The 25,598-nt window shown below is 46.9% G+C and overlaps 2 pseudogenes; both read right to left on the bottom strand.

Moving 5' to 3' along the window:
- The window catches only part of LOC142019579 (laminin subunit beta-4-like), a 31,460-nt pseudogene extending 9,963 nt beyond the window's left edge, over positions 1 to 21,497 (bottom strand).
- Positions 21,498 to 22,339: 842 nt separating this feature from the next.
- The window catches only part of LOC142019518 (laminin subunit beta-4-like), a 30,782-nt pseudogene continuing 27,523 nt past the window's right edge, over positions 22,340 to 25,598 (bottom strand).

Below are 25,598 nucleotides of genomic sequence, written 5' to 3'. Positions count from 1 at the left end.
AAATGCGGGTCCCAGGGAACGGGAAACAGCTCATCAACAAGAGAAGCCAACACATTTAAAAAGTGCAGTTCGAGGTATGATGCTGCAGGCTGGCTCTTGCCGCACTACCTTTCAGGGGGGTTTGAATACCTTTCCCCCCACCCCACCTATCACCATTCAGACCTCCTAATGAGCGAGATCCCAAAGGAAGTGAAGAGCTTCCTTGCTTTGACAATTCTGCTTGGCTAGTTCAGCAGGCAGAGCAGTCAAGGTCTAGCACAGATGGGGGCCCAGATCTTCAAAGCTTTTTAGGAGCCTGACTTCTACCAATGGGACTTAGGCATGTTGGTATGTCAGAAAGCATCTGGGCAGTAGCCCTTTGGGAGAGGTTTACACAGCTTTGCATGGTTAAAAAGGTGTCAGATCATTAGCACTGGAGAGAGGCCCCACTGGAAATGAAAAGTAGGAACCCACTTTAATAAATTCCCTGAACTTTATTCACCTTTCCAGCGGCTGCCTGGCATCCTGAGTGACCTCACTAATGGATTTGCCCTCTGAATGTGCATTGCAATTTCATTTCAATTTAGCACATCAGTACTCACTCAGCTTGTTTTGCTTCCACCAGAAGTATCTAGATATCTTTCCATTGTTTGTTTAACTTGTTCACATTTATTTCATAGTCATCAGTGTGTTACGAGGTTCCTGAGTTAATCAAGTATATGCGTTAGCTCTTGTGGAGTCTGTGGAAGGCTTGAGTCTAGAACATCTTTGCAACCTTCTCTATGTCTTCTGGAGGTGCACCTTCAGCTTCTGCAAACAGAGTATGGAACACAATTAGCAGTGTTGTGCAGTCCTTCAGATGGTTTGGGACAGTTGTCCCTGGCCTTGTGCTTTAGGGGTCTCCACACTTCAGTGAGACTGACAGCCTGGGTGGCATAGGTGCTGGCGGCACCTTTCCTCTCTGCCCCACCCCTGCTAAGTGGGGCCTGGGCAATGTAGGGCCTAGCAACAGTGCTACAGGCTCCACTCTGCAGTGCCTCAATGACTCACAGCACCTCTTGCTAGAGAATGGGGAAGGGGTGGGAAAAGGGGTGGAATGGGGGTGGGTCGGGGTGGAGCAGGGATACGAAGAAGCAGATAAGGGGCTTATAGGGAGTGGGGGCAGGGGCTGGCCCGGGGGAGGGGGGATTTATTCTGGGCTCCACAGCACCTTACAGACAGCCCTGATAATCAGCTGTACCTTTGCACAGTAAAATATAAACATTAGTACAGTGTCCCATATGCTGAATTATGTTGGTTGATAGTTGAAAAACACAAAGTGGGAGAGGCAAGCAATTGTTTTCACTGTTGATAGGGTAATGTGCTGCTAATCTGTTGTGAGAGAGGACAAAAAAAAGGGATTTGAGGCCACTTTGAACTGGTGTGTTAAAATCCAGGTGTAAAACTCAGTTCCCAGTGGGTTTTTACTCACTGATGTATGCAGTGTTTTTGTAGCCATGTGAAGAGACATGGTGGGTGAGGTAATACCTTTTAATAATAAATGGAGATACACATCTCATAGAGCTGCAAGGGACCTTGGGAGGTCATCAAGTCCAGTCCCCTGCCCTCTTGGCAAACCAAGCACCATCTCTCACAGATTTTTTTTCTTTTTAATCCATTTGCCCCAGACTTCTAAATGGCCTCCTTAAGGATTTAACTCACAATTCTGGGTTTAACAAGCTAATGCTCAAACCACTGAGCTATCCCTCACCCTGAACCAGCTTCTGTTGAATCAATACAAATTTATTAAAGATAATGTTAAACATTTATATAGTGTACAGGTTAAGGAAAGAATATCTGTATATCTGGGTATAGTGCTGCATTATCCACAAGTACAAAGTTTTTTTAAAAAGTTGTAAGACAATTACAGTACATAATCAGCAATAACCCAAATTTAGGGGAATAAATTTTACAATACAATTTAGATATTAGCATCCAAGTACTCAGGTACACCACTCATTAAAATTTCTACAGAGAGCTGGTTGTGGAAAGCAAGTATATCAGTGCGTGAAGACTGTCCCTCAGTAATTGAGAATTTAGGGCAGAGTTAGGCTACTTCACCCACATTGTCACTCTAAAATGATTGACACATTTTGCTGTGCTATGCAGAGCCCATTTCACCACTCACCCACCAGACCAAAAGGACACAGAGTTGAGTGGGGGATTTCAACTATCCACGTATTGACTGGGTACCTATGACCTCAGGACGGGATGCAGAGATATTCTTGACACCTTAAATAACTGCTTTTTGGAGCAGCTGGTTCTGGAACTCACCAAAGGAGTGGCAATTCCTGACTTAGTCCTAAGTGGAGCATGGGATCTGGTCCAAGAGGTAAATATAGCTGCACCACTTGGAAATAGTGGCCATAATGTAATAAAATTTAACATCCATATGGTAGAAAAAACACCAAAGCAGCCCACCACTGTGGCATTTAATTTCAGAAAGGGGATCTATACAAAAATGAGGAGGTTAGTTAAATAAAAATTAAAAGGTGCAGTGCCAAAAGTAAAATTCATGCAAGCTGCATGGAAACTTTTCAAAGACACTATAGTAAAGCTCCAACTCAAATGATACTCTAAATTAAAAATCACATTAAGAAAACTAAAAAAAGTGATACTGTGACTTAAAAACCAAGTAAAAGAAAGTGAGAGACAAAAAGACCTCATTTAAAAAGTTAGTTAAATGCTGGTGAGGAAAATAGAAAGGAGCATAAACTCTCTCAAATTAAATGTAAAACTATAATAAGGAAGGCCAAAAAGGAGTTTGAAGAACAGCTAGCCAAAAACTCTAAAAGTAATAGCAAAATGTTTTTTTAATTACATCATAAACAGTAAGCCTGCTAAACACCCAGCAGGGCCACTGACGATCAAGATACTAAAGGAGCACTCTCAACAGTGGAGAAACTAAATAAATTATTTGCTTTGGACTTTACATCTGAAGATTTTAGGGAGATTCCCAAATCTGAGCCATTAAATTAAGGTGACAAATCAGGAATTGCCTTAGATTGAGGTGTTATTAGAGGAAGTTTTGAAACAAATGGATAAACTTAATAGTAATAAGTCACCAGGATCAGGTAGCATTAATCCAAGAGTTCTAAAAGAACTCAGAAGTGAAATTGTCCCTTAAATCATCTTCTGTACTAATGACTGGACGATAGGAACTATCAAAAAGGGCTCTGGAGATGATCCTGGCGTTTACAGTCCGATAAATCTAAAGTCGGTAGTGAGCAAATTAGTTGAAACTATAGTAAAGAATAGAATTTTCAGACCCATAGATGAACATAATTTCTTGGGGAAAGGTCAACATGGTTTCTGTAAAAGGCAATCATGCCTTACTAATCTAGTAGAGTTCTTTGAAGGGGCCAACATGTATGTGCACAAGAAGGATCCAGTGAATACAGTGTACCTAAATTTTCAGAAAGCCTTTGTCAAGGTCCCTCAGCAAAGGCTCTTAAGTAAGGTAGGTTGTCATGGGAGAAGAGGGAAGGGGCTCTCATGGATTAGTAACTAGTTAAAAGGGAGGAAACAAAGGGTAGGGATAAATGGTCACTTTTCAGAATGGAGAGAGGTAACTAGTGATGTCCCCCAAGGGTCTGTAGTGTGACCAATCCTATTCAACATATTTATAAAGGATCTGGAGAAAGGAGTGAATAAATAGTGTGGTTGCAAAATTTGTGGATGATACAAATCGACTCAGGATAGTAAAGACCAAAGCAGACTATGAAGAGCTTCAAAAAGATTTCACAAAAATAGGTGATTGGGCACCAAAATGGCAAATGAATTTTAATGTTGATAAATGTAAAGCAATGCACATTGGAAAAAATAATCCTAGCTAAATTATGGGGACTAATTTAGCTATTAGCACTCAAGAGAGAGATCTTGGAGACATTGTGAATTGTTCTCTGACAACATCCACTCAGTGTGCAACAGCAGTCAAAAAGCAAACAGAATGTTAGGAATCATTGAAAAAAGGGATAGACAGTAAGATGGAGAATATCTTATTGCCATCTATGGTACACCCAAATCTTGAATACTGCATATAGATGTGGTCTCCTCATCTCAAAGATATATTGACATTGGAAAAAGTTCAGAAAAGGGCAACAAAAATGATCAGGGGTTTGGAATGGGTGCCATATGAAGAAAGATTAAAAATACTGAGACTTTTCAGCTTAAAAAAGAGGAAACTAAGGGTGGGATATAATAGAAGTATATAAAATCATGACTAGTGTGGAGAAAGTGAATAAGGAAAAGATATTTACTTGTTTCCATAACATAAGAAATAGGGGTCACCAAATGCAATTAATAGGTAGCAGGTTTAAAACTAAAAAACACCTTGCCAGAGGATGTTATGAAGACCAGGACTTTATCAGGGTTCAAAAAAGAACTAGATAAATTCATGGATGATAGGTCCATTAATACCTATTAGCCAGAATGGACAGGAATGGTGCCTCAGCCTGTTTGTCAGACACTGGAAACGGATGACAACGGAGGAATCTCTTGACGATTACCTGTTCTGTTCACGCCCTCTGGGGCATCTATGATGGTGTCAAAGAAACAACAGTGTTCTGGCTAACTGAGACACAGAGACTTCTCTGGGGTAGAATTACAAGGTGTTTATTATATGCATAAGGTACCTCTCCAGGGAGAGGGACCCCGTATAGCAAGGTAACGGATCATTTATAGTCTTAACTTGGGTACAGCTGATTGGTTAAACACAATAGTTAGAATACATTTGATTGGATATAGGCTACAGTAACAGGTGAACAAACAGATAATTTTTTAACATCCTATCTTGACAGGACACAGTACTCCTAGTTCAGTTAGATCCAGTTCCTTGCAGTTCTTGCTGTTCATTCCTGTGTGGGGTCGTACCACGGTCAGCTTATCTGCCAGCAGGTGATGTCAATCACACGGGCACTTAGCCTTACAGAAGCCATGTTAGTTATGCTAACTGCACACAGTTCGTTACAATGGCCACTGTCAGAAGACAGGATACTATGTTAGATGGACCTTTGATCTGACCCAGTATGGCCATTCTTATGAATGTTGTGTGAGCATATAGCCACAATGTTTAGAAGATGGCTTTACAGCACCTATCCAATAGATAACAAGTAAGACTAGATGGAAATAAACATTAAAAAAGCCGCCTTTGTCCCAAAACAAAACCTACTTATACATGGCAATGCTCAGTGTGGCAGAGTGTTTAACAGTACTAAAGGCACTTTAACTGTTGTATTTCCTGCCTTTCTAAATTGTAAGCAAAACTAGTTATAAGGTATTCATTCACTGTTGCTATCAAGGAAGGAAAATCTATGAATCACTAGGATTCATGCACAATTTTCCTTCAGTTTTGATAAAGTAACTTAATTGTTCCATTGCAAAAGAAGGCTCTGTTCCCAGCTCTCACTCCACCACAGCTGGCTGGATGCTACTGGATCCCCAACCTCAAGTATACAAAAATTGCAAGTCAAGCAACCAAAATCACAAGACCGGCTTAAATATCCCAAGAAATCAGTAAATCCATGGCTTTTTTATTTGCTTTTTGCCTTTCTTTGGGGGCAAGGGTGGGGGTTGTGTTTTGAACCTGTGGGATTCACTTTTTTCCACAACGCTAAAGGCCAGAAACTTTATCTTAAAACAAAAGCAGAGATTTTGCTATTATCACTGTACTCCAAGGCCATGTCTACACTACAGACCTTTGTCAACAAAACCCATCGAGTGTCCACACTACAAATGCGTTCTGTTGAGAAACTATTGACAGAATGCAGCAGTTTTCTTGGGAGAGTTATGTCGCTCCTGTATGAGGCATAACGCCTCTGTCGACAGATTCTGTTGACAAAAAATAGCGTAAGTGCTCGAGGGGGGCTCTGTCGACAGAGAGGGCTTCCGATTCGCTGGGCAGCCCTGTTTGCAGAGCTTTCGCTTGGCTGTTCTGTCACCAGAGTGCTAGGCTGTCTGGCCGCTCTCTGTTGACAAAGGGCATTGACGGGGAACCTCTATTAGGTGTGGATGTGTTCTGTTGGGAAATATGTCCTGACAGTAACTTCTGTCAACAACAACAAAACTCTGTAGTATAGACCCAGCCCAAGATTGGAACACCAAATACTGTGAGAATCACAAAAGCTGGCAACATATGGTGCTAATTGTTTTTCAAAAAGGAGAGGAAGCAAGGGAAAGGTAAGAAGAAAGTCTCCTGCTCCTTCCCCACCATGCAACAGTCAAACTGATGCTTCAGTGAGCATGGAAAACTGCATCATTAGGAGGTTTCGGTTAGTCAGGTGAAGTGCCTGCAAGGAGGGGAGGATGCAGAGCAGACCCCATGCTTGTAGACTGGAGTTGCAGATGCTCTGTGACTCTTATGGCTGTTAGAGCTGCATAAATGTGGATTTCCCAGCCCCACCCAGGCAACCCTCATTACCACCTTCTGCAGGCCCATCAGGGCTGGGGAAGTGTACCCTTTTGGTCCTTATTTCTGCAGGACTAGAGGGGAAAGGCTGAATGCGCCTTGTGCCCTCAGCTGGCAGCCTATCACTCCCTACATGGGTGTCCCCACGGAGAACCTTGCACATGGGAAATGCTGTGGCACTTGTGAGCATGGCTGGACCAAAAATTAGTATAATTTTATTTCAGTGGTGCATGAATTGTGTTAAGGCCATAGCCAGCTGGACAGCTTGTAAGCCCATTAATAAGTTGTTAGAAGAGCTGGGCCTTAATAAATCTTTGGGAAATAGTCCCAACTGATACGCTATGAGAGACAGAGCTGTGTGAAACAGCACCACTGAAAGAGATTAATCAAGTCTGGAACTAGATAGCAATCAGAAACATGTGCAGCGTGGCTGCTAAACCAGAAAGTGCCAGTGCATTTTGTGGGGAAGGCTAGGCTAAGGCATCATGTTACAGATTAACGAGGTAAGTGCTACATGGTGGCGAAAAACACTAAGGAAGCAAGATTCAAAGGAAAATTTTCCTTGTATATTTACCTAACAAAAAGCGTTTCACTTTTCTGATGAATTCCTTCGCGTTCTCTGTGTCAATTTCAATTTGATTCTTAGCTTTCTCTAGTTTCCCATGTAACTGTGAGCCTTTCATCTTGGTGTCTTCTGTCATTTTTCTAATACTTGTAACCTGGAAATATATTTAGATATAGTGTTATCCTTTTTCAGGTTTAAATGTTGTTGTGTGGCAAGTCTGGCTGCCATCTGAATATTTTAGAATAATACTTAGGAACAATTCCAGGCCAGGTTTTTGTTATGTTGAATTACAAGGGTGCTGCAGCAGTGACTTCATTTGGACCTACACCAAACACTATCTATCATAATCCTTCCCATTTCAAAGACTGTTAAACAATTAGGCTGCGTCTATATTAGCACGCTCTTTCGGAAAATCAGGCCCTTTTTCGAAAGAACACACAGAGTGTTCACACACAAAACACACTTTTTCAATCCAAAATCGAAAGAATGTGGCTTTTCTTCCGGAAGCCCTCTTCTGCTCCTGGATCAGGAGGAGCACCTCCTTTCGAAAGCTTCTTTCAAACAAAAGCACGTGTAGATGCTCCTCAGGCCCTTTTTTCAAAAGAGCAGTTCTTGTGGTGTCAGATTTTTCAGTCCTTGTCCCATTCTTTCGAAAGACCAGGGGCTGTGTGGGCGCTCTCTGTCAAAAGAGTGATTAGTCTTTCTATCCACTTTTGTGTGTGTGGACGTGCTCTTTTGAAAGATCTTCTGGAAGATCATCTTTCGAAAGATCACTGTAGTGTAGATGTGGCGATAGTGTTCTGAAGGCAAAAAACCAGCAACTGTTAAGAAACAAGATGCTGCCCATCACTTACTCTTTAAATGATATGGATATTCTGGTTGAAGGAGGGGGATACCTTATAATTGCATTGGGTTGGCTTGGGAGTTGCATGTTAGCTTGTTTTTGGTGTGCAGCTTGTTGCTTGTTTTGGCTTATTGCTTCTTTTTTGATTGGCTCCCAGCAAGCATGATGCAGGGGGAGGAGGAGGCCAGGGGCAAGGAGGGGCATGCCAAGGGCAAGGAGGCAATGGGGACAGAGTCCTGGGGTGCATGGTGGGCTCATCACAGTCCCAAAACCTAGATTCATGCCAGAGGGCTTTTTTAGGGATTGTCTTGATTTCTGTCTTATTGTGAAAGCTGGATTCTCATTTAGAGCATGGAAGTTGTCATCTTACTCCTCTCCTTTCAGTGTTAAAATTATTACATTTACACTCCCCCAGGCCAGTTGGTTTAAAATATGCCTCTGAAAGTTGCATGTTTCCATTAAAACTATATTCAGAATTACTTAATGCTTGACTACTCTTAAAATGCTGCATCAGTACAGGTGTAGCACCCCTCCAGCACTGCTGTGAAGATGCTATCTGTGCCGCTAGTGGGAGAGTGTCTCCTGCGAGGATAGATGTTCCACCTCTCAGTAAGCAGTAGCTAGTCAACGGGATTATTCTCTCCTCAGCCTAGCACTATCCATGCTGGTGGTTAGGTTGTTTTAACTCCATTGGTCAGGGCTGTGTATTTTTATACTCCTGACAATTTAGTTATACCAACCCAATTTCCTAGTGTAGGTCAGGCTTCAGTTGATAGTTTTATTAGCTAAATTTCAAGAGTTTTCTTTTAAACAGCAAAATAGGCAATACTGTGCTTTGGGTGAAATTTCTGTGCACTGGTTGTCTGCAGTCCAAGGAGAGAATGCTTCACACATGCTTCACACAGATTAGTTAATTAATCTTCACGATCTCCCAGTAAAGCTGGCCCAGCAACAGGGGAGGGATAGGCCAAGAGGCCAGTTGCCCTGAGGACCCAGTGGTTCAAAGGAGACCTGAGACTCTTGGCTGCTGGTGAAGCCCTGAGCCCTTAAAATGGCCACTGAAGCACCATGTGGCGTGCTCTGGGCAGCTCCGAGGACTGCCTGATGAGTAGACTGCACCACTACAGTGCACTCTGGGATGTGCTGGGGGCTGGCTGCCCCAGCCCCACCCTTTCTGCCTGAGGCTCCACCCATCCCAGGACCGTGGAGCTGGTCCCCACACACACCCTTTGTGCAAGGGCCCAGCAAGGCTATAGGTCCCCTTGCTGCAAAGTACTGTAAATATGACCTTTATTTCACAAAGGAGGAAACTGAGGCACAGAAAAGTTAAGGAGACATTGGCAACTTGAAAATTCAAGTTTCTGTCTGAAAATGAACCTATTATTTTATAAATATAAGACTGACAGACCCTTGTTGTTGGGAGGAGAGAATGAACCTTTCACCTTAGGGGATAAAGCCATGTGCTCTACCACATGAGCTAAAAGCCAGTTGCTGTGTCAGGTGAATCTGTAGTACAGAGACTTCATTCTCCCTTTTCAGTGGTCTCAGTGCCTCTGGGGTTACATGAGTATCACCTATGATTATTGGGATTGAAAGAAGCAAGTAATGAGAAGAAATTTTTAATATTTCCCCCCTTTGTTTACTGTGCATTTGACAGGCGTTTGTCTGCCATCATTTCCACTATTTTGTTGCACAGTTAGCATAGAAAATTAGCAACTGAAGAGATTCTTATAAAAGAAACAGAACATTTCATATTTTAAGAAAAAATTAGAGTGAAAGACAAGCTATTCAAAGCGTATGCTTTCAGAGAATGGCATCACAGCACCTCATTGCCATTCTCTGCTCGGGTTGATTTCCATGCCCCCTTTGAAGAAGGGGGCTAGTGTAGACCCAGCCAATATGTTTTAACTCCTTATGCTAAACAATCTGTTCACTTTATACATATAACAAGCAGTCCTGTAGCACCTTAAAGACCAAGAAATTTATTAGGTCATGAACTTTTGTGGGTATAACAGTTTTGATTAGTCGTATTTTTTGTCTTAATTGCTGCGTCATATTTAGCTGCCAGATTATTTCAGAGAATACACTAGATTAGGTTATGCAGTACCTGATTTTCTTTTATTTGTCTAGCCAAATTATTTAACAACATGTCTGTCTCTTCAGCTTTTTTGGCTGTGTTTGTAGAAAAAGGAAGAGTTCCATTACAGTTTGGGCCATCATATTGTTTGTTTCCATAATTATCTTGACATAACCCTCCACCTCCTTCCTTGGTAGTCCGTCATGTCCGACAATGATGTCTTGAGCTTGCACAGGCTCATCAGTTGTGGACGCACAAGAAGCTAAGGAGCCCAAGCCTTGAACAGCATGAGCGTTCACAGTATGGGCAAGGGAATTGTCTTGGCTCTCTCTGTGCAGCTGCTGCTGTTGCTTTCCCCCTCTCACGAGCATCAATCACGAGCATATATCAGGCACGTCACATGAATGGAGGAGTCAAGAATCCATAGAAATTCCTGTACGGTGAACTCTCCCGGGGCAAAAGGAATCAAGGTAGGCCTCGTAAGAGGTATAAAGACTGCGTAAAGGCCAACATTGCTCATGCTGGACTAAAGCCAAAGCAGCTAGAGTAGCATGCAGAAGATTGAACATGCTGGCGTCCTCTCGTATGACATGTGTATGACAGCTTCAAAGAGCTCTTTGAAGCTGTCATACACTCTTTGCCGCTCTTTGAAGCTGTCATACACATGTCATACGAGAGGACGCCAGCATGTTCAATCTTCTGCATGCTACTCTAGCTGCTTTGGCTTTAGTCCAGCATGAGCAATGTTGGCCTTTACGCAGTCTTTATACCTCTTACGAGGCCTACCTTGATTCCTTTTGCCCCGGGAGAGTTCACCGTACAGGAATTTCTATGGATCCTTGACTCCTCCATTCATGTGACGTGTCCTGTCCAGTGAAGTTGGACTTTCAGAATCATGCCTTCAATGCTTGTGATTCCTACTCTGTCGAGGACTTCCAGTTTCGTGACTCTGTCCTGCCATCAAATGTGCGGTATTGACCTCAGGCTGCATGTGTGGAAGCGCTCCAGCAGTTTCACATGTTTTCTGTACAAGGCCCAGGTTTCACATCCATACGGGAGACTGGTTAGGACTACAGCCTTGTACACTCTCAGTTTAGTGGGCTATTGGATACTGTGTTGATTCAACACTTGTGCTCTCAGACTTCCAAGTGCCTGGTTGGTCTTGCAGATCCTGGTATTGATTTCTTTGTTGAGGTAGCCATCATTGGCTAACATGCTGCTGAGGTACTTGAACTCGTCCACAGTTTTTAGCTCTGTTCCTTCAGTAGAGATTGAAGAGGGGAGAGCAAGAGCTCCTGCAGCAGGTTGAAACAGTACCTTGGTCTTTCCTAGGCTGATGGTGAAACCAAAGAGGCGAGTGGCTTCAGCAAACTTGTTGATGATGAGCTGGGGATCAGCTTCCTTGTGTGCCATAAGTGCACAGTCATCAGCAAAAACAGCTTCAAGGATGAGCCTCTCAAATGTCTTGGTTTTAGCATTCAAACAACAAAGGTTGGAAAGTGGCCCATCAAGCCTGTACTTTAGGTAGACTCCATGGTCCAAGTCCCTAACTGTGTGGCTGAGGATGCATGTGAAAAAGAGGTTTAATAGGACTGGGGCCAGTATGCACCCTTGCTTCACGGCATTGTATGTCTCAAATGGATCTGAGGACTCGCCATTTGAAAGAGCAAAGCCAGTCATGTCATCTTGGAACAGGCGTAGGAGGTTAATGAATCATCTCAGGCAGTCAAATTTTGACAGGATAATCCACAGGGCTTCTCTGTTGACAGTGTCAAATGCCTTGGTCAGGTCTGTAAAGACGGCATATAGATCCAAGTTCTGCTCTAAGCGCTTTTCCTGGACCTGACGAACAGCAAAGATCATGTCAATGGTGCTGTGGCTTGGGCAGAAACCACACTGTGCCTCTGGTAGGTTCTCCTCTGAGATGCTGGTGATCAGACGGTTGAGGATGACTTGAGCCAAGATCTTCCCAGCAGCAGAGAGAAAGGAGATGCCCCAGTAATTTCCACAGTCAGCTTTGTGTCCCTTGTTCTTGAAGAGCGTGGTGATTGTGGCATCCCTAAAGTTTTTGGGCATGTCTTCTTCTTCCCAGTTGCTGGTCAAAATGCTGTAAAAGGCTTCAAGTGACACTAGTTTTGCTGCCTTGAAAATTTCCGCAGGGATACCATCCATCCCAGGGGCTTTGCCAGAGCTGGTCTGGCTGATTGCCTTTTTGACCTCATCCATTGTAGGTGGCAGGTCAAGACTGTCTATTGTGGATTTCTGAGGGATCTGATCTAGGACTGCAGAGCTGACAATGGAGGGCCTGTTGAGAAGGTTGCTGAATTGCTCTCTCCACCTACCATTGATGCTGCCATCTGCAGACAGGCGAGGTGCAGTACTTGGCTTTGGAGGTCCATATACAGCTTTGATGACACTGAAGAACATCTTGGAATTCTTGGTGTCAGTGTAGTATTGGACTTCATCAGCTTTTCTCTCCCACCACTCATCTCGCATTTTGTGACGTGCAGTCTGTGCCTGATGCTGAAGGTGCTTGAAACGGTCATGTTTGGAGATTGAGGACTGATTGTTTTGCCCTAACAGAAATGCATTCTGTTTTTCCTCTAAGATCTTCATGATAGTCTCGTCGTTTCCATCAAACCAGTCTTGGTGATCTCTCTTTTTTAGTCCTAAGGTCAACTTGGCTGACTCCGTCACCAGGGTTTTAAACTGGTCCCACTTTTGTGTTGGGTCTCCAGTCAGAGGTCCATGGGATGTCAGCACGTTGTCAAGGCAGGCTGTGAATTGCTCATGATGACCAGTATGTTGCAGCTTCCCAATGTTGAAGGAGGGTCTGACAACCTTGAGCTTGCGATGCAGTCAGTGGTGTGATGTGCAGCATAAGGACAGATCTGACGAGTCTATGATCAGTCCAACACTCAGCTCCCCACATGACCTTAGTGATCTTAACATCATGAATGTCCCTCTTGTGACTGATAATATAGTCAATCAGGTGCCACTCTTTTGATTTTGGGTGCATCCATGTGGTCTTGTATTTATCAGCCTGCTGGAAGAGAATGTTGGTAATTGTCAGGTCATTTGCTGCACACAAGCTCAGCAGAAGAAGGCCATTGGTATTCATGTTACTAATACCGTGATGCCCCAGCACCCCTTTCCAGTCCCTACAGTCCTTGCCAATTCTGGTGTTGAAGTCACCCAACAGGAGAGGCTTGTCATTAGGAGGAGTTGGTTTTGCAAGACGGTCAAGGTTGTCATTGAAACTCTCTTTTGCTTCATCACTGCTGGTCAGAGTGGTGTCATAAGCACTGATGAGTGTAATGTGGTGATGCGGGTTGAGGGAGAAGTGGAGCTTGATCAGACGCTCACTGTTGCAAGTTGGTAGGTCAGGAAGCTGGCATAGAAGTGATGTCTCGATGGCAAGTCCCACTCCGTGGATTCTGTCTTTGTTTTCTGACCTGCCTTTCCAGGTGTACCCTCCTTTCGATTCGCAGATGGATCCTTCCTCTGCAAGTCTGGTCTCGCTCAGGGCGGCGATGTCAATGTTATAACATGCCAGTTCTCTTGCTAGGAGGGCTGTTCTTCTCTCAGACCTCTGAGGCTGCATCTACACTACAGTTCTGTTTCGAAAGAATGTCTTTTGAAAGAGAACATCGAAAGATGCTCTTTCGAAACAGAGAGTCCACACACACCAGCGGAGACCAAAGGTTTGGTCCATTCTTTCGAAAGGCCCCCAGCACAATTTCAAAAGAGAGTGTCCACACATGCCAGGGCGCTCTTTTGAAAGAACAGGGACGAGAAGCGCCACGGGCAGGGTCCCATGGCAGATGAGCCCTTCCGGAGCTTCTGCCTGCCATCCCCTTAAAGGGCCACCCCCATACCTCAGCCAGCACATGCCAAGGGCCAGCAACCCTGTCCCCAGGCAATGTGAGATAGAGAGAGCGAAAGCTAGAGCAAGAGGCATTGGCGGTGGCATGCCGGTCCCCCAAGGACCCTGACCGGCACCCCCCACCACTCTGGCCGCAGTCCTGGCTGTCGTGCTGCAGTGGCTCCCGGTGGCCACCACAGTAGCCACCCTCCTGGATGCCATCCTCAGGGTGCAATGTCCCTAGCTGGTCCCCTGGGTCATGCGCCGCCTGTGGAGCTTCCCCACAAGTAGCAACTGGTGGGACTGGCTGGTGCTGGAGGACTGGGGCAATGACCAGTGGCTATAGAACTTCAGGATGACCAAGGGGACATTCCTGGAGCTGTGCCACTGGCTCGCCCCAGTCCTCCAGCACCGGGACACACACTTGAGGCCGGTGGTCCCCCTGCACAAGAGGGTGGCCATCACCCTATGGAAGCTGGCCACCCCTGACAGTTACCAATCCATTGGCCACCAGTTCGGGGTGGGCAAAGCCACCGTCGGGGCCATCCTCATCAAGGTAAGCTGTGCCCAGCTCACACCTAGACAGCATGTGGGGGTAGGGGGCAGCCTGGCGATGGGCACCGTCGGTAGAAGGGCAGTAACCCCAGCGACAGGAGTGGGGATGGGGACGGGCACCCCAGGGACAGGGGTGGGGATGGGCATGGGCGGGCAAGCCGCACGCCACCCCACGCTCATGAGCGCACCCCCCATGCCCTGCAGGTCGTCCAGGTGATCAACAAGGTGCTCCTGAGGCAGCTGGTGTGCGTCAGGGACCTGGATGATGCCATCCAGGGATTTCAGGATCTGGGCTTCCCCAACTGCTTTGGGGCCCTGGATGGCACCCACATCACCATCCGGGCCCCGGAGAACAGCCGTGGGGCCTACGTGAACCTCAAGGGCTACCACTTGGTGGTCCTGCAGGCCCTGGTTGACGCCAGCGGCCGGTTCCAGGACATCTACGTGGGCTGGGCTGGCCACACCCACGACTCAAGGGTCTTCCGGAACTCTGGGCTGGGACATTGTATGGCCAAGGGGACCTTCATACCCCAGCAGGAGCTCCCCATTGGGGACATGACGATGCCACCCTGCATCATGGTGGACGCAGCCTACCCCCTGCAGGCCTGGCTGATGCGGCCATACACCAGGCACACCCAGCCGAGCCAGGACCTTAACAAGTGGCTGAACCGTGCCTGGAACACTGTTAAGTGGGCATTCGGCCACCTCAAAGGGCGTTTTAGATGCTTCTGCACCAGGATGGAGGCGGGCCTCCCCACCATCTTCGCAGTGGTCAGGGCTTGCTGCACCCTCTATAACCTAGTGGAGGTGAAATGCGAGCCATATGTGCAGAGGTGGGCTGCCAAGGTGGGGCACGGGTGCGAACAGCTCCCTGCTGCCCTGTGCCACCAGGCCCAGCAGGACGGGGTGCATGTAAGGGATGCCCTGTGCCAGGCCTTTGAGCAGGGGCCACAGTAACACCCCCCCCCGCATGCTGCCCCCCCCACCCATACCCTGCACACACATGCACACCCACCAGCACCCATGCACAGGCGACACAAGTAAACCATAAAAATAAACTGTTTGTAATAAAAAACTGTGCCTCTCATTATTCAGGGAGGAACTATATACATGTGGTGGGGGGAACTATTTACATGGGAAGGGGGAAGGTGAATGGGGAGAACTATTTACATGGGAGTGGGGAGGGTGGCTGGGGGGTTTGGATGGGGGGCCTCACCCCTCCAGGGGGCTTGATGGCTGGGAGCCCTGTTGCCCGTGCCTGCCCCTTCCTCCCCAGGTCCGGAGACCCTGCTGGGGCTGGGCCAGCGCCAGAGGCACAGGGAGGTAGGGGTGCATCTCGGGCACAGTCCCTGTGCCTGCGCTGGGCTCGGCATGGGGGGCGGAGAGGGCCGGGGACTCGGCCTCCACCTGGCCAGCCCTGGCCAGCAGGCTGTGGGCCAGGCGGATGAGTCTGGCCAGGAGGAGGTGGGGAGGGAGCAGGGCCTCCAGGTCGGCCTCGTCCGGGCAGGAGGGGCGTTGTGGGGAGGACAGGGGACTGTGGGACTGGGGCGGGGGGGGGCGCGCTGGGGGGAGATGCACGGGCGAGAGGGCGTGGAGGGGCGGCGGGGGGTGTGGGTGTGGCGGCAGGGGCCAGGTGGCTGACCATGGCCTGAGTGAGGGCATCCAAGTTGGACCCCACCCGGTCCCGTGCCTGCCGCTCCATGGCAAGCTACTTCCGCACAATGCCTGTCAGATCCCTGCAGGTGGCCTTGTGGGCCGTGTCCCCTGCCACCTGCTCCTCGGCCTGGTGGTGCCAGCGGAGGGACTGGCAGCGGCCCTGTGCTGTCCCCGTCCGGGGCCTGGGCTGCTCCCCCTCACCCTCGGTGGTCGGGCTCCCAGGGCCCGTTGTGAGGCTGGTCCGGCTGCCAGGCACTGGAGCTGTGGAGACATAAGGAGAGAGGAATGGGCCATTAGTCCCGGTGAGGGACCCCCTGAAACCCCTCCACCCCAGCCACCCCATCCAGGCGGTCCTGCAGGGACTGCATCTGGGGTTCCCCATCTGGGTTGCGGGAGTGCTGACTCTCCCCTGCCCCCCACCCCAGTCCCTCTGCGGCCTGGCAGCCTGTGGTGTTGTCTGGGACACATGGTGCTGAGTGCCACACGTCGGCCCTGTGAGGCCGGGGCGGTGGGGCTGTCTGGCCTGCCTGTGCCATGGGGCTGATGTCCCTGTGGGTGGGCTGCGGCCTCTTCCCCTGGCCCTGCGGCCGCCCGCGTGCACACTACATACCTGTGGGTCCCTCCAGGAGCTTGGGTGAGGCGCAATCCGAGGGAGCCAGGCTGGATGGGCCCGAGGGGACTTCGATGACGAGGGCCCCCTTGCTTGAGCCCTCGTCATCACTGCTAGCCGGGATCTGTGGTGGCCGTCTCCGGTGGCTGGAAGTCTGGGGCGGGCCTCCCCCTCGGTCCCTGGCCACTCCTGCTCCGTCTCCATCGGGGGGTCTGCCGTGTTGAGGAACACGGCCGGGGGTCCCACCTTCTTGGGCCCAAGGAGGCAGTCAAGATCTTTAAAGTAGGGGCAGCTGGTGGGCGCTGCCCCTGACCACCTGGCCATGTCCCGAGCCTGACAGTAGGCCTGCCAGAACTCCTTCGCTTTGGACCTCACCTGGTCCGGGGTCCGGGTGGGGTGACCCCGGCCAGTGAGGCCCTTGGCGAGGTGCTCAAACACATGTGTTTCGGCGCCGGACCCCCGTCTGCTGCAGGACCTCCTCATCTGCCCAGAGGGCAAGGAGGTCCTGCAGCTCGGCGTCAGTCCAGGAGGGGGCCAAGCGCTTGGGGGGCTGGCTTCTCTCCTGGGAGGGCTCCGTGGGGTCCCTGGGGAGCCTCTGAGGTGGGCTGGGGTCAGGGGCGCTGGCCATGGTGCCAGGGAGACCAGTAGGTGGGCTGGAGTGTTGCCCTTGCTGGAAGGCTGGGCAGCAGCGTGGGCTCCCTGCTGCCTGCATGCTCTCAGCTTCCTGCCTGAGGGCTTCTGGGAACCTGTGTCCTGAAATGCGTCCAGGTGCTGGAGCATAGAGCTCCGATCGTTCTGGGAGCAGTGCCGCCACCTGCCAGCTGATCGTGGCCATGGAGGACCCGCTCTTTCAAAAGAGCAGGTCGCAGAGCATCTCCACTTGCTCTCTTTTGAAATTGTCTTTTGAAAGAGGGCACTTTTCCCATCCCGGGAATGGAGGACCAACTTCGAAAGAAGCAGGGGGAGTTCTTTTGAAGTTAATTTTGAAAGAGCGCCGTGTCAGTGTAGACGCTCCGCGGTTTCTTTCGGAAGAACTCGGTCTTCCGATCCTAATTTCGAATGTATTTGCTAGTGTAGATGGACCCATAGTGTTCTCCCTGTCCAAGAGGGTGCTCCAAATATCATCTTTCTTTTCACTGTTTTTTGACTGCTGCGAGGGTAAAACTGCCAGCTGTGGCATGCTGGCCAGTTTGGTTGGGACACCTTTTCTAGTCCCCTCCCTCATTTGAGAGTGAGCAGTGCTGCTCCTAAAAAGGCCTGCTCAGTCGCCTGGGATGCTGCCGAACTCCTCTGTTGTCCTGGGGTCAGAGTCGAGCAACCCAAGTCCACCCCTACATGCAGGTTTGGAACTATGACTCCCAGTGGTCATCTCCACCTGTTGCTTTGCCCCTCTCCCATTGCCGTAGGACTTTGAAGTAAACAGAAGATGTGGAAGAATAAAGTAGACTGATTTGAGAGATGAGAATGTGCAAAGAACCTGGGCAGGAGAATGTTTAAAGTGGAAAAGACATTACACAGGGGCAGGTCCACTCTTTCAGCCTCAGAAACCTGATTCCAGTGGTACAAAAGTCATCACAGCTGGAGACTTCCTAGGCTGCAGTGGATGGCCATGCCATCTGTGGTGCCTTCTCGTACCCTTTGCTCTCCACAGAGCGTTGCAGAGCTGTCTTCCTGGTCGTTGGTTCTTGCTGTTGATCTCATCTGACCAGTCCACTGAAGCTAACTTTGCATGCTGGGATAGGCAAGTCCCTATCTCACTGAAGGTTTCAGACCTGCCAGCTACCCTCACCTGGTTTAGCCCACCCATCGAAGCGGTTTATTGGGGTGTGGCCACTGCACACGCTACAGCTTCTTGGAGCCACAGGTGAGAGCTGAGTGTCAGGTGGGGACCAAAGGTTCATGAACTGCCCCTGAAGAGACACGACAAGTCCCCCACACCAGAGGTGCTACCTCTCCCTGGACACCCCATACACCCACCACAAGGTATTATAACACATGGGAGGTTTCCTGTTAGCCCACAACTCTGCAATAAAAACACATTCATGGCAAAAAGCAAGAGACGATGAGCTTTTTTTGATTCTGAAATGTAATAGTGGAGCAAGTAAGAATATTTTATATTCCTAGTGGCACTTTTCTCCTGAAGGATCTTAAAATACTTTGCAAAATAGAATGTCACTGAGATGGAGCCACCACTGGGCTAGTGGGTAGTGAGCCCATGACACACTCTACAGTGACTGATGAAATGGGGGAACATTCTGGACAATGATAACAGTGAAAACTGCTAGCCTGTCAGAAAGTGGTGGGGACTGCTAAGGCCCTGTCTTCAGTATAAATATAACCATGTCAAGGAGTGCAGATACAGTTGGCTCATCCCCTCACCTGGTTACATCCATGGTTCACATCTGAAGTATGGGCTGCACCTTAACTATGTAAGTAAAGCCAAGACCTGATCAAGAAACCATAAGTCTAAGTTGTAAAATATAGTTAAGATCCAATCTATGTGACAAACTGAACCATGCTGGTAGCCAGTCTAGGCAAGAGAATGTAGCCACTTTTTATTTTGTATGTCCTTTAGACAGGGCCTTAGTGTCCCTACAGAGCAGACAATACCTCTGTTTCTGAGCTTTTATGTGCACGTTCCCTCACTCCTCATGGGGTCCTAGAGCCTGGGCTTCTGCCTGAGCCCAGACATCTGCATTGCAATAAAATAGCCCCACCACCTGAGTCCTGTGAGCCTGAGTCAGCTGGCAAGAGCCAACCATGGGTGTCTAAACGCAGCGTAGACGTACCCTGAGATCTCCTTTTCCAGATTTAAAAATGTTATAACCACAGATAGTCTAGGCAGTACTTGGCCCTGCTATGAGGGCAGGGGGCTGGACTCGATGGCCTCTCCAGGTCCCTTCCAGTCCTAGTATTCTATGATTCTATGATTCCTTTAAAAAAAGTATGTCAGTGTGGATGGCTGGCAACAGCAAAAGCTTGTATTTCATTCATCTTCAGTTTAAAAACAGAAGCCATAGCTTGTTATCATTTCATTCAGCTTTTGGATAAGTAGAGTCTTGAACATCCAGAGCTACTCCGAGGTATCATTTTCTTTTCAGGGTTGATTGTCTAGCGTGGCAAGTGTGCTATCCCTGGTGTTTTCTGAGTACCTTATGAGGAGGATTGCATCCCTGATTTTTTTCTTCAGCGGATGATGACATTTGATAAGACTACCTGCTGTTGCTGAAGGAATCTACATACAGAGAAATAGTATTTAATGTGGGAGAAGAAGACAATACTTTTCATGTCTATGCCAAAATACATTCTTGATACATGATGAGTGGCAGTAGCTTTGCTAGGTTACTAGCTATTTTTTACTCTGGATGAGAGAGGGCATTGAGCTGGGGAAGCCGGGGATTGTGATTTTCTATGATTTTGTGAATCCTGCAGTAAGACAGCAATGGGGTTTTTGGTTTTATTTTTATTTCTAGATATTGAAAGCTGAAAATGCACAGCACAGTTCCAACAGGGGTGGTTCCCACATTGTTTTTATATGTCCAAGATATAGGGCAGCCAAATAAAGATTCCAGTGTATGAACGGGTTCTAATTAATGACTCAGATAGCTGTTTACTTGTACTGAGGACTCATTAGCTGCTGGAATTAATATCTAGAAGAAATGTCCAATCGCTTCTGCCACGGGCCCCTGTCAGAAGCCAGGATACTGGGCTAGATGGACCACTGATCTGTCCAGTTCTTATGTTCTGCTGTTTTGAGGTTGGGATGGAGGAATTAGTTTTGCCAATTATAAATTATAATTTCTATGACCACAATTCAGCAAAGGACCTTAGTCCCTCCCCTATTCATTGTAGCACTTACAAATTAGATGCTTTAGTGAATTGGGACATATCTGTAGGACAGAAACTGACATTTCTGAGGTTTCATTTGGAGCTGAAAAAAATGCAGTTTCTGGTTTGAGGCATTCCTAAGTCTTATTACCCTGTTAAGCCCATAAACAAGAGAGGAAATGCCTCCAGGCAAGAACCTTTCTTCTTTCCTTAGCTCAAGGTTTCAAATTTGTATTGAAACACAGCAGTTTAAAGGATTTTTCTTCTGAAATGCAAACATCTTAGTGACCTCAGAAATTTAAGAAAAAGTTCTAAAAGTTTCATAAAACTGCAGTTTGCACAACATTCTCCCATCTTGTTGCTGTGTGCAGCAAGTAGAGACTCAAATAGCTTCATTGCAATGAAGAAGGATTATTTATAGGTCATTGCTTATCCTATGTCACTTGTCAACATCTCTGTAGCACTTCAGTCTAGATACTACCCCTGCCAACTGGAGAGATTCTCTCACTGGTGTAATGCACCTCCTTGAGAGGTAGTAGCTAGGTTAAGGGAAGAATTATTCTATCGACCAAGTGCTGCCTACACAGGGATTTCAGTTGGCTTAACTCTGCCACTCAGGGGTCTGGAATTTTTACAGTCTGAAAAATGAAGTTAAGCTGACTTAATGTTCTAGTGTAGAGCAAGCCACAGGTGGATATCTAAGGCTTGACCCAAAGCTGACTTAAGTGAATGAAAACTTTTCAGTTCAATGAGTTTTTAGTCAGGCTGCAGAGCTAGAACTGGAAAGATAATTGAATGAGTATGCATCAGTTGTGAATTATCATTTTGAGGACATTGATGTTTGTGTCCTTCCAGCAACTCTAATTAACCACTATAATATTGATTTGCGCCAGAATAGCAGCCAAACGAGTACTGATGAGGAGCGCTCTGTACAATGGTCTCTCTCTCTGTTTTGCAGGGTCTTATGCCAAGATGGACATGTGGCGTATGGTTACCATATATGACCTTTCAAAACAGAGGACACCCTTGAAAGGGAGTGTATCCATATCAGTATCTACCCACTCACGGTCCATTAGTGTATTGTAATATATATAGTACACTAATGCAAAGTGAGTGGGTAGATACTGATACAGATACATTCCCTACACTACACACACATGTTGGTATAACTACACTGCCCAAGAGAGTGGAGAATCTATATCCCTGAGCGATGTGGTTATATTAGCCTAATTTCTGGTGTAGACAGGAGGGCTTCATCTCTCCCTACAACTACTGCTTTTCATGGAGGTGGAGTACCTATGTTGAGGTGAGAATCTTTCCTCTTGGTGAAGGTAGCATCTTCACTAAGAGCTACCGGGGCACAGCTGCATGAGTGTGGCTACACGCTGGCAGTGTTGTAAGTGTAGGCAAGTCCTGTGTCTCAGACACAAGCAATACAGGATTGTGGGGTGCTTGTGTTTACATGCTGAGAGCATCTTAAGCCTATCATAGTCTTTGTGGGTATCTTAGAGGATTTCAGTCAGCTGGAAGTGCAGTTTGTCTGAGCACCTAAAGCTTGGAACTTCTTGAATCCACAAGTGGGTGCAATTCAGAGCAGACCTGAGGTTTGCTCTAAATTATGCTGGGGTAATGGACCAGCCTGCAGCTGACCTTGGGTTCAGGGAAGTGAAAAAGTGTTTTGAAGCCACCTTGGACCCTCCCTTTCTTCAGCTGCATCCCACAGCCTGGGATGCTGCTGAGGAATTGGGATGTTAATGGGATACACAATAATAAATCTATCCATGATTTAGGATCATTAATTGACTATTCTGCATGGTGATCACACGCAGAAGTATAAATAAATTGGACAACTATTAAAGTACAGTGGAAGATTGCTTTTTTTAGTCTAATGACTTCTGTTCTACAAGCAAAATTATTACCAAACAGAGTCATGAAATTCCTTGATGTTTGTCTCCAATGAAAACAACCAAGAGTTTTTAAAATGCTTTCTATTTCAGAAATCTTATCTTCTAAGGCTTTGAAGTGCATATCACAGCTGGGCTTTGGGTCTCTTTTATATTCTAGATTTGCAGCAAAGCTCATTAAACCCTGAACAGTTTGAGATAAGGTAGTATTTTCATTATTCCACTGATCAAAACAAAGGTGACACAGAGAGTATGTGGGAAATTCTTGTTTGAAGCCTGGACCACCCCATCACAGAGCTTTCCAGTGACACCTCCCTGGCAGTTGCAAGCTCCAGTGTCTTTGTCACACTTGGGGTTGTGAGTTCCTTCCTCATTACCCTTACAGGCTGCAGGGAGAGGCAGAAATAGGATGGTGAAACATGAAAGACAATGCAACTCAATATGAATAAACATTTTTTTGCCATTTATTGGGATATTGTCATTACATGAGTCAGATGGGGATTTTTTAATGTTGATCACAATAAGCAAAACACCATTTTTCTTATGCATTACAAGGGCAATTTCCCCTCCTTTGATATTTGCAAGAATGAGAAACATCCAGCTTAATTTGCTGGACTACCAGAGTGGGACTACCAGAGACAAGATTTTTTTCTTTTTTTTTTTCTCCCTCCCGTTTTCCCTCTCCTCCCTATGTAAACCCTGGAGTCTGTATTTCCATACCATATCCCATCTGATGAAGCGGCTTTTACCCACAAAAGCTCATGACCTAATTGATTTGTTAGTCTCTAAAGTGTCACAGGACTGCTCGTTATTTACAACAGTGGCCACAATTCTCAGACTGTGGGTTGCGACTCCAGGTGGGATTGTATCATCAGCAAATGGGGTGAGGGCAATTCCTCTTGTGCAGAAAATACTAGTTTGCTCCTCCTAGTATGACCTCACAGGTACAGCGTGTGCAGGGTCCCAATGCAGGGAGGATGTCATTTTGCTCTACAAAATTGTGTCCTTCACGCTATGTGGTTTGTGGTAGCTACCTAAATCCCATGCTTTGTGGGTCCCACAGTGACTGTCTCAACAAATCTATGGGTGGGGTCTAGGGCAGGCTGGGGGATTACCTGTGGGACCTAGCATGTGGCAGCAGCAGGAGCCAGAGTGCCCCAGAAGTCTGCTCTACTTCATCCCATCACCCATCTCCCAGCATGCTGTGCTCCACTTCACCATGGCAGTGGGAAGCAGAGTGCCCTGTGTGGGGCAGAGCCACCCCGGCTGCTGCCCTGTGCCAGCCTCCCTAACAATCCTCTAGCTTGTGTCGCTCTGGGGAGGGGGATTCAGGCCAGGGGTGCAGTGGAGACAGGAGGGTAGGGCTTGGGGAAGGGGTAGAGTGGGACTGGGTGCAGGTCCTGTGGTGGGAGGGTTGCCCCGGGCCTAACGCATGGGTCACTGGGAGGGTTGCCCTGGGCCCCACACTTCTCTAGAGGCAGCCTTGTCCAGAAGGAAATCAGTCACTAAAATGGGTTCATGGCAAAGAGTTTAGGGGCTATTGTATGACAGGTTTCTTTTATGCACCATTATATACTTTTACTATCTGACAGTGAGATCTGTTGGGCTGGGCAATAATCCCCTTAGAGAAGCCACATGTGGTCAAAACGCTGTAAAATGTACTGTAGAAAACAATGCTGGAGCTGCACAGACATTGACTGGGTGATCTAACAGGTCTTTTCCAACTCTAGTTTCTGTGACTCTACGATAACCTCACAGATGACAAATATGGTGAGTGCTGTGGAATGGTTTGTATCCCTATTCCAGGGAAAAAAAAGTTAAAATCGAAACTATTTCCCTATTTGTATGTATTGTCTACTACACTCATATGAAGGGCTCATGTTTAAAGAAAATATGGCAGTTTCCAATACAGTACATTTCCCCGAATAATACTTACAAATACAGTGCATCTGTGGAGCACCAAAGTAATTTTCCTCACAGTCATCACAATGCCTTCCACTAGCCTAGTTTGCCTGGACATCGGCCTGTGAACTGCAAAGACAGCTTATGGTGAACAACTGCTAACAGTGTGAATATATGCACAGCATGGTTGTAGCTGTGTCAGTCCCAAGGTACTAGAGATATATGGGGAGTGAGGAAAATGGAAGTTGGACCAATAAAAGATATTACCTCACCCACCGTGCCTCAGCAATACGATTTGGAAGAAATATCACAAGTCAACATTTAATTAAATAGATACATTTTCCCCTCTGTGATTTATGACATACAGCTGCACACAGGATGTAGTGGGATTGTTCACATGCTTTGAAAAGAAAGAAAGAAAGAAAGAAAAAGAAAGTTACAGGATTGGCCCAAGTCTCCCAAAAGACATTACCGTGCTCAAGCTGCTTAGTGACGTGGTTAAAAGTTGGGAAGTCACATAGATGGAAGTGAAAACAAAATGGATTCATGGAAATGCCTGTAGTTTACTTGAATGAAGGATTCCACATGTTCCAGGCCTCAATGAGTTCTGAGGAGTTAACTGGTAGAGGCTCTTAAATTCAGCTGTTCCCTGGCTGTGGTCAGCACATTGCAGGCAGGGTTTTTCTGTTCTATATATCAAATGTTTTCAATCAAAGTTGTATACCTTCAGGCTACACTACTGCTCTTTGGACCCCAATTTTAGGAGACATTAACTGTAACTTAAAATCTCAAGGTTAGATTACACAATTTGTCTCAGAAAACATATTTTGAAATTCAAACAATAAAATTAACCCAGTGAAATTACCTGGTGAAATCTGTATTATCTTTCGAAAGGTTAAGATCTACATTTACTAGGAAAATTTACAATTCCAACAATTAGATTTAAGAACAAACAAAGAGAAAATACTTATAAAATAAAATCTGAAAGTATTTTAGTTAGAAATATGGGATAAGATCTCATTGCTAGAGCCTTGCAAATGGGTATCTGCTGTGGCAAGGTCAGTCCTGCTCCCAGGCCCGAGACCCCTGTTTGACTCACAGCCCCCACCCCAGATAATATGGGGACTTTGGTATGGGCCTCTTTGGCCCTGACCCTGTTTGGACTTCTGTCCCTCAGCTAAAAGGGTGCTGAGGTAGGTGCCCCCTGGCCTGCCTGGGTTGGGTAAACAGTCCTCCCAACCACCTCTGAAGTTACCTGGGGGAAAGGAGCCCAAAACACTCTGGCTACCTCTACACTAGAAGCATCTGTCTACAGAACTTACTGTCAGAAGAGATATTGTGACAAAACTTGTGTTGGCAGATCGTGTT

The sequence above is a fragment of the Carettochelys insculpta genome, chromosome 1 (genome assembly GCF_033958435.1).
Source record: "Carettochelys insculpta isolate YL-2023 chromosome 1, ASM3395843v1, whole genome shotgun sequence".
In the NCBI taxonomy this organism is placed as follows: domain Eukaryota; kingdom Metazoa; phylum Chordata; order Testudines; family Carettochelyidae; genus Carettochelys; species Carettochelys insculpta.
The sequence above is the reverse complement of the archived record's forward strand: the minus strand, read 5'-3'. Positions and strand labels throughout refer to the sequence as shown.